This window comes from Amblyomma maculatum, chromosome 1 (assembly GCF_055883805.1).
Source record: "Amblyomma maculatum isolate TAMU_Amacu chromosome 1, ASM5588380v1, whole genome shotgun sequence".
NCBI classification, from domain to species: domain Eukaryota; kingdom Metazoa; phylum Arthropoda; class Arachnida; order Ixodida; family Ixodidae; genus Amblyomma; species Amblyomma maculatum.
This window is the reverse complement of record NC_139344.1, coordinates 245,939,406-245,950,293: the sequence shown is the minus strand read 5'-3', so window position 1 is coordinate 245,950,293 and position 10,888 is coordinate 245,939,406. Positions and strand designations below refer to the sequence as shown.

The 10,888-nt window shown below is 45.0% G+C and overlaps 1 long non-coding RNA gene across 4 annotated transcripts in view; it reads left to right on the top strand.

Moving 5' to 3' along the window:
- LOC146206146 (uncharacterized) overlaps positions 1-10,888 on the top strand; it is a 117,240-nt gene that overhangs the window by 3,067 nt on the left and 103,285 nt on the right. Inside the window, exon 1 of one of the 4 annotated variants that reach the window (XR_014704368.1) lies at positions 7,151-7,451. The exons of 1 other annotated variant lie outside the window; for it this stretch is intronic. This is a non-coding gene — a long non-coding RNA (uncharacterized LOC146206146). Of the gene's footprint in view, positions 1-7,150; positions 7,452-10,888 lie in introns of those variants that run through there. 2 more of the 4 variants (XR_014704366.1, XR_014704365.1) reach the window with 2 other exon arrangements.

The window sequence follows — 10,888 nt, the reverse complement described above, 5'->3', positions numbered from 1 at the left end:
AACGCTCACCGGCGTTAGAATATAACGCTCAACTCTTCGAAATTATGTCAATTTACCCTTGCTTCCTTTTTTTAACGCATTACTACCCTAATTTGGTAAAATTTGCCCGTCTGTTGCGTAACGCCACCGCAATCCTCTAGTAGGCCTCCACCCGCTACCCACCTTCCTTTGCCCACATCTACTTCCTCCTTCATAACGCAGCTTCATCCATCACCAGCCATCCACCTTCAACCTCCATAATGCCTCCACCACCCTCTCTACTTTTCCCTCCCGCCCTTCAGATTCCACGCAGAAGCCTACGCAGCAACGTAAAAAAAAAAAAAAAAAAAAAAAAAAAAAAAAAAACGGTGGTAAAATAATATATTTCAAATACGCAACGGGATCGATATAGGACCGAAATGCATCACAAATATAGCTGAGGCAGGTTTTTCACATAATATCGTATAATTGTTTGTGCATTTTGTATGGAACAAAAACGAACGATTTCTTTTTAGCTATCCGAGAACCAGACCCGCATACCTCATCGCGGTGCGTATAAGTTTGCGTACGAGCAAAAGTGACCGGGGAGGGAAGAAAACTTGTAGGACGTCAGAGGTTTGAACACTTACTTTGTTCCAGACTATCTGTGCATTTGATAAGCTAGGAAAACAACAGTAGTTAGCCAGCAAAATTAATGAATGAATTGACAACTGATTTAAAAAGAAGCGCCTGGAACAGTTGGCTTGTAAAATTGAATAAGGCATAGACTTGACGGGAACCTTGCGATTGCGTTGCCTGGGTCATCCCAGGAGCTCGTAAAAAAAAAAATAATATATATATATATATATATATATATATATATATATATATATATATATATATATATATATATATATATATATTGGTTTATGAGGCATATGAACAGATGGTCGGAACTGAATAAGCGTGTATTGTGAAACGGTAATGACTTTTTGCAGAAGCGCGGCAAAAACATAGCATGAAAATGCTGGTTGTCCAATACAGCAAGTTGATTACGGCCATAAATCTGCGAACATGCACCAGGTTTTGAAGCGGTTGATTTCACTTTAAGAACCGATTTCATACATTTAATGACGGCATTATAAGGAAAGACAGACCGGGGTAAATTAAAGGTTATGGTGAATAGTAAGAAAGGAGGGCACTGCATGGCAACGTAGGTGACAAAATAGAGACGAAAACAATGTTAGACACAGAGACTTGCTGCGATCAGCCGTGCATGGCTTTCAACACATGCTTATTGTCCACTATAGAAATGGCGCTACCATGGATGACACATCATGAAAGTCCTTGTAGACACAAGAAAAAAAAAAGACTCAATGTAGGATTCAGAACACCGCCAAGCAAATAACGAAGACTCATAATGAAGGTTACAAATCTCACATTTACGCAATCGATCACCAATCGGTGAGGCCCTTGATATTGATGATGATTATAGTCTCTTTTGTAATGATTTCCTTATCTTTCACCACTTTGCTGTCCGATGAAGTGTTGATAGATTTTCGAGAACATAGCAACACTTGGGCAGGTAGCAAATCCTGGCACAGAGCGCTTTTGTACGGTTGTATAAAGATGCCTCCTTCAAACCTCTTCTCCGTCCAGGGCAGAAACACCAGCAATATGACGGTGGTGGCCGCGCTTTACGACAGCGGGGCGTCGACCGCCGACCTCACGAGGCAGTTCGCGTAGTGTTTATCTTGGTTTGAGCCGCCCCGTGGCATGCTGCGACAGTCAGGCCGAACTTAGAAACTTCGTATCTCGGAGGCTAAGATAGCATCGGCGACTTGTCTAAGTGTTCAAGCTGTTTTGTTTTTTTCTCTAGCCGTTAAAAAAGGCAAAATGATATGATGCATCAATCACGAATATAGCGTTTCATAGGAGAACCCTTTCCTGACCACCTGAGCTGTTATGAATTGCAAGTAAACTCTGCCAGTGTGCCCGGCAAGTGGCCTGCTGCTGAAACGGACAGTGTGCCTAAACATAACAGTTCTGACTGCGATTCACCCACCGCACAATATTATATCACCATTTGTTGTCTATATAGTGAGTCAGCAACGGAAAGAAAACATGGGTGATACGTTATCATTGGTTAGCACGTACGAGACGAATATGGAAATGTCTATCACTCCCTCTTCGTTTTGAAAGAACGACTGCCAAAAGTCGGTGTGCATAAAAGGCTTCAGTCGCTAACAACCACGGCGGCAGTGAGTACGGTATACGTAATACGCTGAATGAAATGAGTTTTTGATGGCGCTACAATTTTGCTGATTTCCCGGCCTTGTTCAAACTTACATTGCAGTGAGGTGCTACACCTCTTATAGTCCAGAAAGACCTTCAGGGAGAAGTCTTCACAGCATATATAATCAGTGAAAATGATAAAACTGCTCGAAATTTTACCCTTAGTGTTTAAAGTACGGCGTACTCTCGTGCACTTTTACTGCCACGTGTTTTTGTGCCCGTTTTACATAGCATGCTCTGCTCATCGCCGCCAGCGTGTGATCTTATCATTCATTTGTTCGTCCCGCGGGATGAGTTATCTGGCGCATAGGTGTTAGGCGCCAGATTCACGGTCAGTGCGGGCGATATTGGGCTGCTAGGAGCTTTCACGTAGACTCGCAACCGTTATTTCAGGGTGTTCTGAGCCATGTTGAAATAGCGGCCGACAGACTCAGCCTTTCTGGCACTCTACGAGTGCGGAGTGCACGTGCCGCCGTATCAGCCTTCTTTCCTTCACCCGTATCCACCGGCATAAACAGTTTTTTGTTCTATATATATAAGCCTGGAAGCCGATACTTTCTAGTTTCTCTGGACTTGACCGTTGACAATTAAACTCGAGCAAGACACGCTGGCTCGCGCCTCGAATATGAATCCCAAAGAGAAAGCAATGTGCCCCAAGTTTCTGAGTAAAAAAACAGCCTAGCAGACTGCAACAGACGATACTTTAGTTTGAATTCGGCATAACGCAAAGCAATGATTTATGTTCTCTTCTATATTCATCCAACAATCACTCCTTATAGGGAACCTGCACTGGCTAGGCGGCGCTGCATTTGTTCCGCAGCGCGCCTGAAACATGTTGCTGTTAGCCGCTTGGTTCGCGATAAACGACCGAGCATATTCATCGCTGTTATAGATACGCATGTGACAGATAACGTCCTTGCCTAGGCGCTCTCGATGTAGCCCAGTTATCTGACACACGTAACGCAAAGCTTCGACAGAGCGTGCAATCTGATCCCTGTAAGCTCAGGCAGGTGGCGTGAAAACGCCCTACGAAAGCGCCTTAAATGTATTTGCTCTTCTCACTAGGCTATGTGTTACGGCGCGGCGATCGCCCCAGCAAACGTCATTGCAGGGTGCCTATAACGGTCCTTTGTGTTGACCTTACACAACTGAACAGCACAAGATGGCAATGTCATATTTTGATGCGATGGCATTACACTCTTCAATGGCAAAAAAAAAAAAAAAAAAAAAAAGAAAAAAAAAAAGAAATTGGTACATTAAGCTTAGCAGCTTACCGCAGCGTCAGTTGACTCGCATTTGCTGCCAAAAGGTCTGGAGCGTCAGAAGGCTGCGACCCGACCACCTCTTGGTTGTTCCCAATGTGGCAACACTGTGACTGAGACTCGGCCGTTCTGCGCACACCAAAGGGCGAACCTCCGAGTTGCGTGATAAATTAGCAGTAGACACAGCCTCGACGAAGCCGCGTGCTTGTGAGTCCGTTTAGCTAGAATCTACCCCCCTCTTCTACCCCTTCCTTACCTTGAGTTCGGGAGAAAAAGAGCACTCAGCGAATGGGAGAGAGTCACGCGCTCCGCTGTGCTGTTTTTAATTTTTCTAACTGTCACTGCAACACGTCAAAAGCAAACGTCCCATCGAGCTTCATACACGTCCAGTGCTGTCAGTTTCGGGTTTCGTGCGCAAAACGTGCTGGATTTCTTCGTGTTGCACGGATTGAGAAAATTAATTTTTCGTCGTTTCAAAAACTTATATGGCATTACCTTGTTCACGGCTTCAAACTCCCCATTGGCGCTTACTACTGGCCTGCGTTAATTGAAAGTTGATTAGAGAGATTTATTTATTGAGTAGTATATTTAGAAGAGTTTTGCAATAAAACGTGTCCACCTATAGGCTGAAAATTTGTTCCTGCAAATTATTGTTTTTTTTTTTCTATTTAGAACTCCTCATTTTTAGGAATGTTTGAAAGAGTTCGCTCTTCAATGAAACTTCCGATATGTACCCACCGACTCCAAGCCAAGCAATCACGCCCTATATTTGTTCATTGCTTCAAGCCCCGCCGCGATGGCGCAGTTGTTAGGGCGCTAGACTGCTGCGCCCGACGATGCGGGATCGAATCGCGGTCGTTTTTCGATGAAGGCGAAAAGCAAGGCGCCCCTGTGCTGTGCGACGTCAGTGCACGTTAAATAACCTATGTGATCGAAATTGACGAACCCATCCACTACAGCATCTCTCACAGTCTGAGTCACCTTGGGACAGTTTAGTCCATAAGGCAAACCTTTATTGCGTCGTAATGTTGGCTAATGATGGTGTGTCACAAACGCTGTTTTATAAGTATTCCCTTTAGCTATTGTATCTGAAGAGTCCGGGGTCGTGTAGCTGTTTGCGTGGATTAATTGGCAAAGGCGCCGAGCCAGCTTTGTAGCCTGGTGTTCCAGCTGTGGCGATTCACATTCACTGATCATCGAGCAGCCGCGGAGGGATGCACGGTTTCTTGAAAACCATATGAGCTCCCGCGTGTGATTTGTTACGGGACACAAACAAGACACGTTGTACACTTTTGTTCACAAGGTATTTCAACTAGACATCAAAAATAACGGTAACTAAAAGGTGCTCGAGAAAGAAAGAGAATCTTTTCAGTAACACACTCTAAGCCGACGGACGTCAGCAAAGCAACACTGAAAATCATGATATTTAGCAAGCTGACTAAATTTAGCAGTTCCCTTTTTACATATCACAGTCTGGTGATAAGGACCAACGGCGAGTTCGTGGCCACAGAAAAGACGATGTAATATCAGTTTTTAAAACGAAGGAGAAGCAATTCTGCAAAGCTCTGCAGTGCGAAAAGGCATGGTGTTTTTTCTCCTTTTTTTCCCCATACGACACAAAAACACACTTTTACGCCTTCAATCGGCGCAATAAAAACTGTTGTTATTAGCGACTACGTGGCCTTCATTTTTTAGAGCGATGAGCGGACAGGTTCAAGTGCATGTCGCAATAATAGAGCGCAAAGAGGTCGCATTGTGCGCCGCAGATATCGCAACACGTGACAAGCGCACGTTCACGTCATGCAGCATATTTACTCGCTCTTTTCCTTCCTTTTAAACACTGACTTATCTTATCCGCGGCTACAAACACGCCATTGGCAATTCCGTTGATATGGTTGGTAGAATGCTTAGGGCCGTTTTTTTTTTTTTTTGTTTTTTTTTATGTCATTGACCTAGACAGGAAAAGTAGAAAGGTAGGCTTAAAAATCAATATGCAGAAGACTAAGGTAATGTTAAACAGCCTCAGGAAGAACAGCAATTTACGTTAGGTAGCGAAGCACTGGAAGTAGTAGGCGAATATGTCTACTTAGGACAGGTAGTAACCGCACATCCCGACCATGAAGAGGAAATAACAAGAAGAATAAGATTGGGATGGAGCGCATTTGGCAAGCACTCGCAGATTATGACTAGCAGCTTACCGGTATCGCTCAAGAGGAAAGTATACAACAGTTGCATCTTACCTGTACTCACCTATGGGGCTGAAACGTGGAGGCTAACCAAAAGGGTTCTATTAAGTTGAGGACAACTCAGAGGGCTATGGAACGAAAAATGGTAGGGGTAACGTTAAGAAATAGAAAGCGTGCAGAGTGGGTCAGAGAAATAACTCAAAATACTGACATTCTAGTGGAAATCTAGGAGAAGAAATGGGCATGGGCAGGACATGTAGTGCGAAGAGAGGATAACTGATGGTCGCTTAGGGTAACAAACCGGATTCCAAGGGAAGGAAAGCGTGGCAGGGGGCGGCAAAAAGTTAGGTGGGCGGATGAGGTTCAGAAGTTCGCAGGGGTCAAGTGGATGCAGCTAGCACAGAACCGGGTTAATTGAAGAAATATGGGAGAGGCCTTCGCCCTCCAGTGGGTATAGTCAGGCTGATGATGATGATGACCATTCTATCAACGATTCTAATCTCTTGATAGGGGATCACGTAGGTACGTAATCCTGCTGATGACCAAGGCGTAGAAGCTGTCTTCTTCCCCCATCCCTTTTTGATGCCAAGTTACCCTTCTAATCATTCTTGAAATTTAGTTGACCGCTGCTCTGAGAATTCTCGATCTTGCAATACGCTCTCAAACTGCTTCATAACCACAGCCCCAGAAATCTCACCTTGGCTTTTTATTTATGAATTTCTTGTATTTAAGGTTGTAGGCCGCCCGGCCACCACGCGCTTATCAAGTCAGCGCCTGGAACCGTCACACGCCGCTCATGCGCACAAGCAACTGAGGGGGGCGTAAACCGGGCTTTATAAACGTACAGTGGTGAGCAGCCTTGTCTAGAGCGCTCCGACTGCGCTGTGCGGAGCAAGTCAGCGACATCTAACTTTAGGCTCTGGGTTTGAGTTATGCGTCCAGTGCGCATGCGTGGCAAATCAGAGATGCCTGCTCACCGCTTCCTTTTCCAGCCACTCCCTTGCGATTACCTTTTGTGCCGTTAGGGCCGCGCTGCCTGCATTTGTGAGGCTGTAACGGTCGCCAGCGCGTCGCGATGCCGCAGTGTTCCTCAAGTGTATCAAAACGGCCAGATAAGCAAACGCGAGCAATAGCGCATTAACGCGCGTTCCTACATACACAGCGCTCGCCGCCCCGGTGATTTCCTCTTGGATGATGTCAAGTTCCTAGATCTGTACGGGTGCCAAATGCGGTGTCCCGTGAAGCTGATAGGCCAATGCAAAGACGTGACTAAACATTACTCCTGCAACGCATTAAGCAACCAGCAAGACCCAATTCTCGAACTCTTAGCCTGGTGCGTGTCTGAAACGCACGATCATCCGTTATCACTTGCTTTTGAACTGAGCGACCACCAGTAATGACTTGCACTTTCTTGCCCAGCCGCTTCATGATTCGTGCGAAAAGCGTTGGTTTTCCGGCCGCTGTTACATATCAAGCGCCTACCTGGCCGCAAGATGCGCAAGCACTGAGCGAAAATGAGGCAGTGAACACGCAAGCAGGCACCGCTTTATTTTGGCCACGCATGCGCACGGGACGTATAACTCCAACCCAGGGCCTAACGTTAGATGACGCTGACTTGCTCCGCGGAGCGCCGTCGGCGCGCTCTACACAAGACTGCTCACCATTGTACGCTGAGCAAGCGCGCAAGGGGGACTTTTCGTTTCGTTTCGGCGAAGGAACAGGTGCGTCGCCTATTTGGACTATCAGCAATGTGAGTGCTTGTCCGGGCGCATGAGCCCTATTATTCTATGCTTCTCAAGATTGACTATTACGGCCGTGTTAGTGTTTTTATTTCGACAGCCCCACGGAGGCGGCGGGCGCTTTATTTCCTTGTTTTCAGTGAATAATTACTTCTGCTCTTGTTTTAACTTGTGTCGCTTCGATGGGTGAGCCGTGGTTTCCGAACCCTTACACCGGAAGGCGTAGCCTTCAAGGTATAGAGTTCAATTTCTCCCGGATGCTTATAATTCTTTCACATGGGCATTAAAGGCAACGAGAGAGCCGACACATGTACTGCTAATGCCTTTGACAAGCCAATAAAGAGTATAAACATACCCTACGAAGACTGTATGAAACTTGTACACCACAAACTAAAAGAAAAATGGCAGTCCTCCTGGAATAGTAAAGTGGATAACAAACTACACCTAGTAAACCCATTTTGGGAGAGTGGATGTCGTGCCGGCAGCAGGAACGTTTCATAGAAGTAATATTATGCCGCCTCCGCATCGGATACACACACCTGACACACACTTTTCTGCTGACAAAAAGAGACTAACCTCAATGCGAAAAATGTGGAGAACAACTAACTATTAACCACGTCTTATTATCATGCACAGGTCTAGAAACACTAAGAAAAAAATATTTTACCCCATTTTACAAACAACACATTCCTTTTCACCCAAAACTGAATTTGGGCGAAGATGGACTTGTAGATTTGTCTTGTGTTTTCAGTTTTCTAAAAGAAGCAAATGTCTTACGGAAACTGTAGAGTAAATGAAGTGTGCATCAGTAAACAAATTAAAACCTCAAGCTTTCCACATCATTGCATTAGCAGCTTATGCGCCATAAAACAAGCAGAACCCATTTCGTAAATACTTTCTAAACAAACTCTAGTTAGAACACACGCGTTTTCCTCCTTTGTTTCACACACAAAAAATAACCTTGCTCTTGGCGCATGATAGCCTTAGTTGCTTATGCGCCAAAAAAACCCAGCACAACAACAACAGCTTATAATTCTGAGTAGCCTGTAAAGTTAGAATTTCCCTTTAAGCATTGAAGACCGCTCTAGCCGGATGATTCCTCGACTAGGTTTACAGTTGCTCAATTACAGAGCTTCTTCCTTCTGAGCAAAGGATACCTTCGTAGCCCATTGGGTTACGTCGTCCGCATAGAAGGTGAAGTCTTCGCAAGTTAAGAGCTTTGCTAAGTTTAGCACGGCTATTTTGAATAGCATCGAAGAGACGTCTCAGCGGCATGCCTTTATCGGGTACGGGTAACCGGATCTGTCCAATTTCTATGGCCTAAGAAAAAAAAGTGAGAAGGGAGTAAAACGGGGATTTGCACCCTTCGAAGGGTCCTATAAATAACTTTCCACCCGGTACAACCGAGATCGCAGCTGCGTAGCCCTTTTGGACAAGCTTACACAATCTTACCCCATTTACCAGTGTTAATAACTCTGTGCCCCTTCTTTCAAAAAAAGAAAAGGAAAAAAAAAAAACTCGGGAGAATTAATGTGCTCGTTTTCCGCCATGGGGTGTTCGTGATGCCCTACCGCATGCTTTGCGAATATGTTTATTTTCGTTTGAAAAAAAAAAAAATGTGATCCACACTGCTCTTTTCATTTATGGACGTTTTATAGGGATTCGATCAAGTCCTCTCAAGGAGGATCCAAAGAAGCAAATAGTTAAATGCATTTTGTCTTATTTTCCATTGCGAGTGCTACCAAAACATTTCACTGTTATTGTTTTCTATGATTGACAACGTTTAGCCACACAGACAGAGAAAAGAACACACAAAAAACGACGACAAAGGTGCTGAACTTCAACTTTATTCTAGAATCACCGATACTTTCCTTATATACATCAAGAATACGCTGGCACCCCTCGAATTAACGCACGAAATGCCGGACAATGATTCCATGCGCTTCCTGGAATTGATAATATTCTTTACACCCAGTCACGTGTGCTGGAAATTTGAACCAAGGGGTAACACGCCCTTCCTACCATACGACTCTGCTCACTCAAAGCTGGTCAAAAGAAAGGTCATCCAGTCCGCCCTTGTTAACGCATTGAACAAGTCATGCGAGCATAAATTGCAAGAAAACTTTTCGAACCAGGTATGTAGGCTCACGCAGTCAGGGTACCCGTTGCAACTCATCTCCACTGTCGCAGAAAAAGTGCTGAAATGCACCAGGCGCAAAAAAAGTGAACCACTTGCTAAAGCGCGGAGGCTACGCCATAAGGTTGCAGTTATTCCTTACAAGCACTAAAATTCCCACAACCTTAAGAAGCAGGAGTTGACGTTCTTTTCTGCCCTCGAGCGCCTATCGCAGCTTTGTCGGATCGTAAATGAAAAAGAAAAACGAAACAGAGGCTACACCATGCGGCACAGAAAACCCTTAGCAGAATGCGCGGAAAGCATTGTGTACTCCATCCACTTGTCTTGTCGTAAGGTATACATCGGTCAAACGGGCCGATGCATCAATGAAAGGCTAACATAAAAATGACAGGTACAGTCGAGCGCGATTTGAAGGTTATCGCGCGAGCGTCGACCAGCCTTGCACTCTGCAGGCCTGGCGGACGGGTTTGGAACAGGAAAAATCATGATTTCGCACTCTTCTCTACCTCGTTCGCTGTTCCATACAACAACCATCACCCCCGTGACAAACTCACCGCCCTTTCTCTCTATTCTAAGCTTTTCATTTGTTGCGATAAAGTGTCCAATTTCAGATAATACCGAAGAATACGTCATGCGCACAACGATCACTGCCTGTTCGCAGAACCAAAAGAAAAAAAAAAGTGATGTCCCAGCAGGGAGTGACGGCTGCTAAAGGAACAGCAAAAAGAGTGAGGGAAGCTGGCCTAATACCTGCCTCGCCTTGGCAGAGAATTCTGGACCATGGCGCTGTTCGTGTTCCCGGTCGACGCTCGCGCGATAACCTTCAAATCGCGCTCGACTGTACACCCCTCAAGAATCTGCCAGTCCACTTCCAGAACTGTGACTCAAAGAAGCCATGCGACCCAATTTTCGAAAAAAAGAAAGTGTTAAAAACGCACCGGTATAAGCTGACACGTGGAATAGTGCAAGCCGCCAAGATTTTGAGGCTTAAGGGTGATTGTTAAGCACACCATCCGTTTCACTCTCGGAAAAATAAATTGCCTTTCTTTCTGGATGTAATTGATCTAGCCTGGTTTTACTTTCATACTTTTGTGATTCTCTTGTTGATTTTATCTTTCCCGTTCGGTTTTATGCGTCCCATCTTCATCGTTTAGCTATGTTAATTGTTGACTTCATCCGTGTTGCTCATGCACGTTTCCTTCTTTTGCCTGTTTTAGTTATGTAGTGCTCCTCATCTTCTTCGTTTAGCCATGCTAGTTGTTGGCTTGGTTGGTTGGTTGCACAACTTTTAATTTCATCGGAAATGGGCGT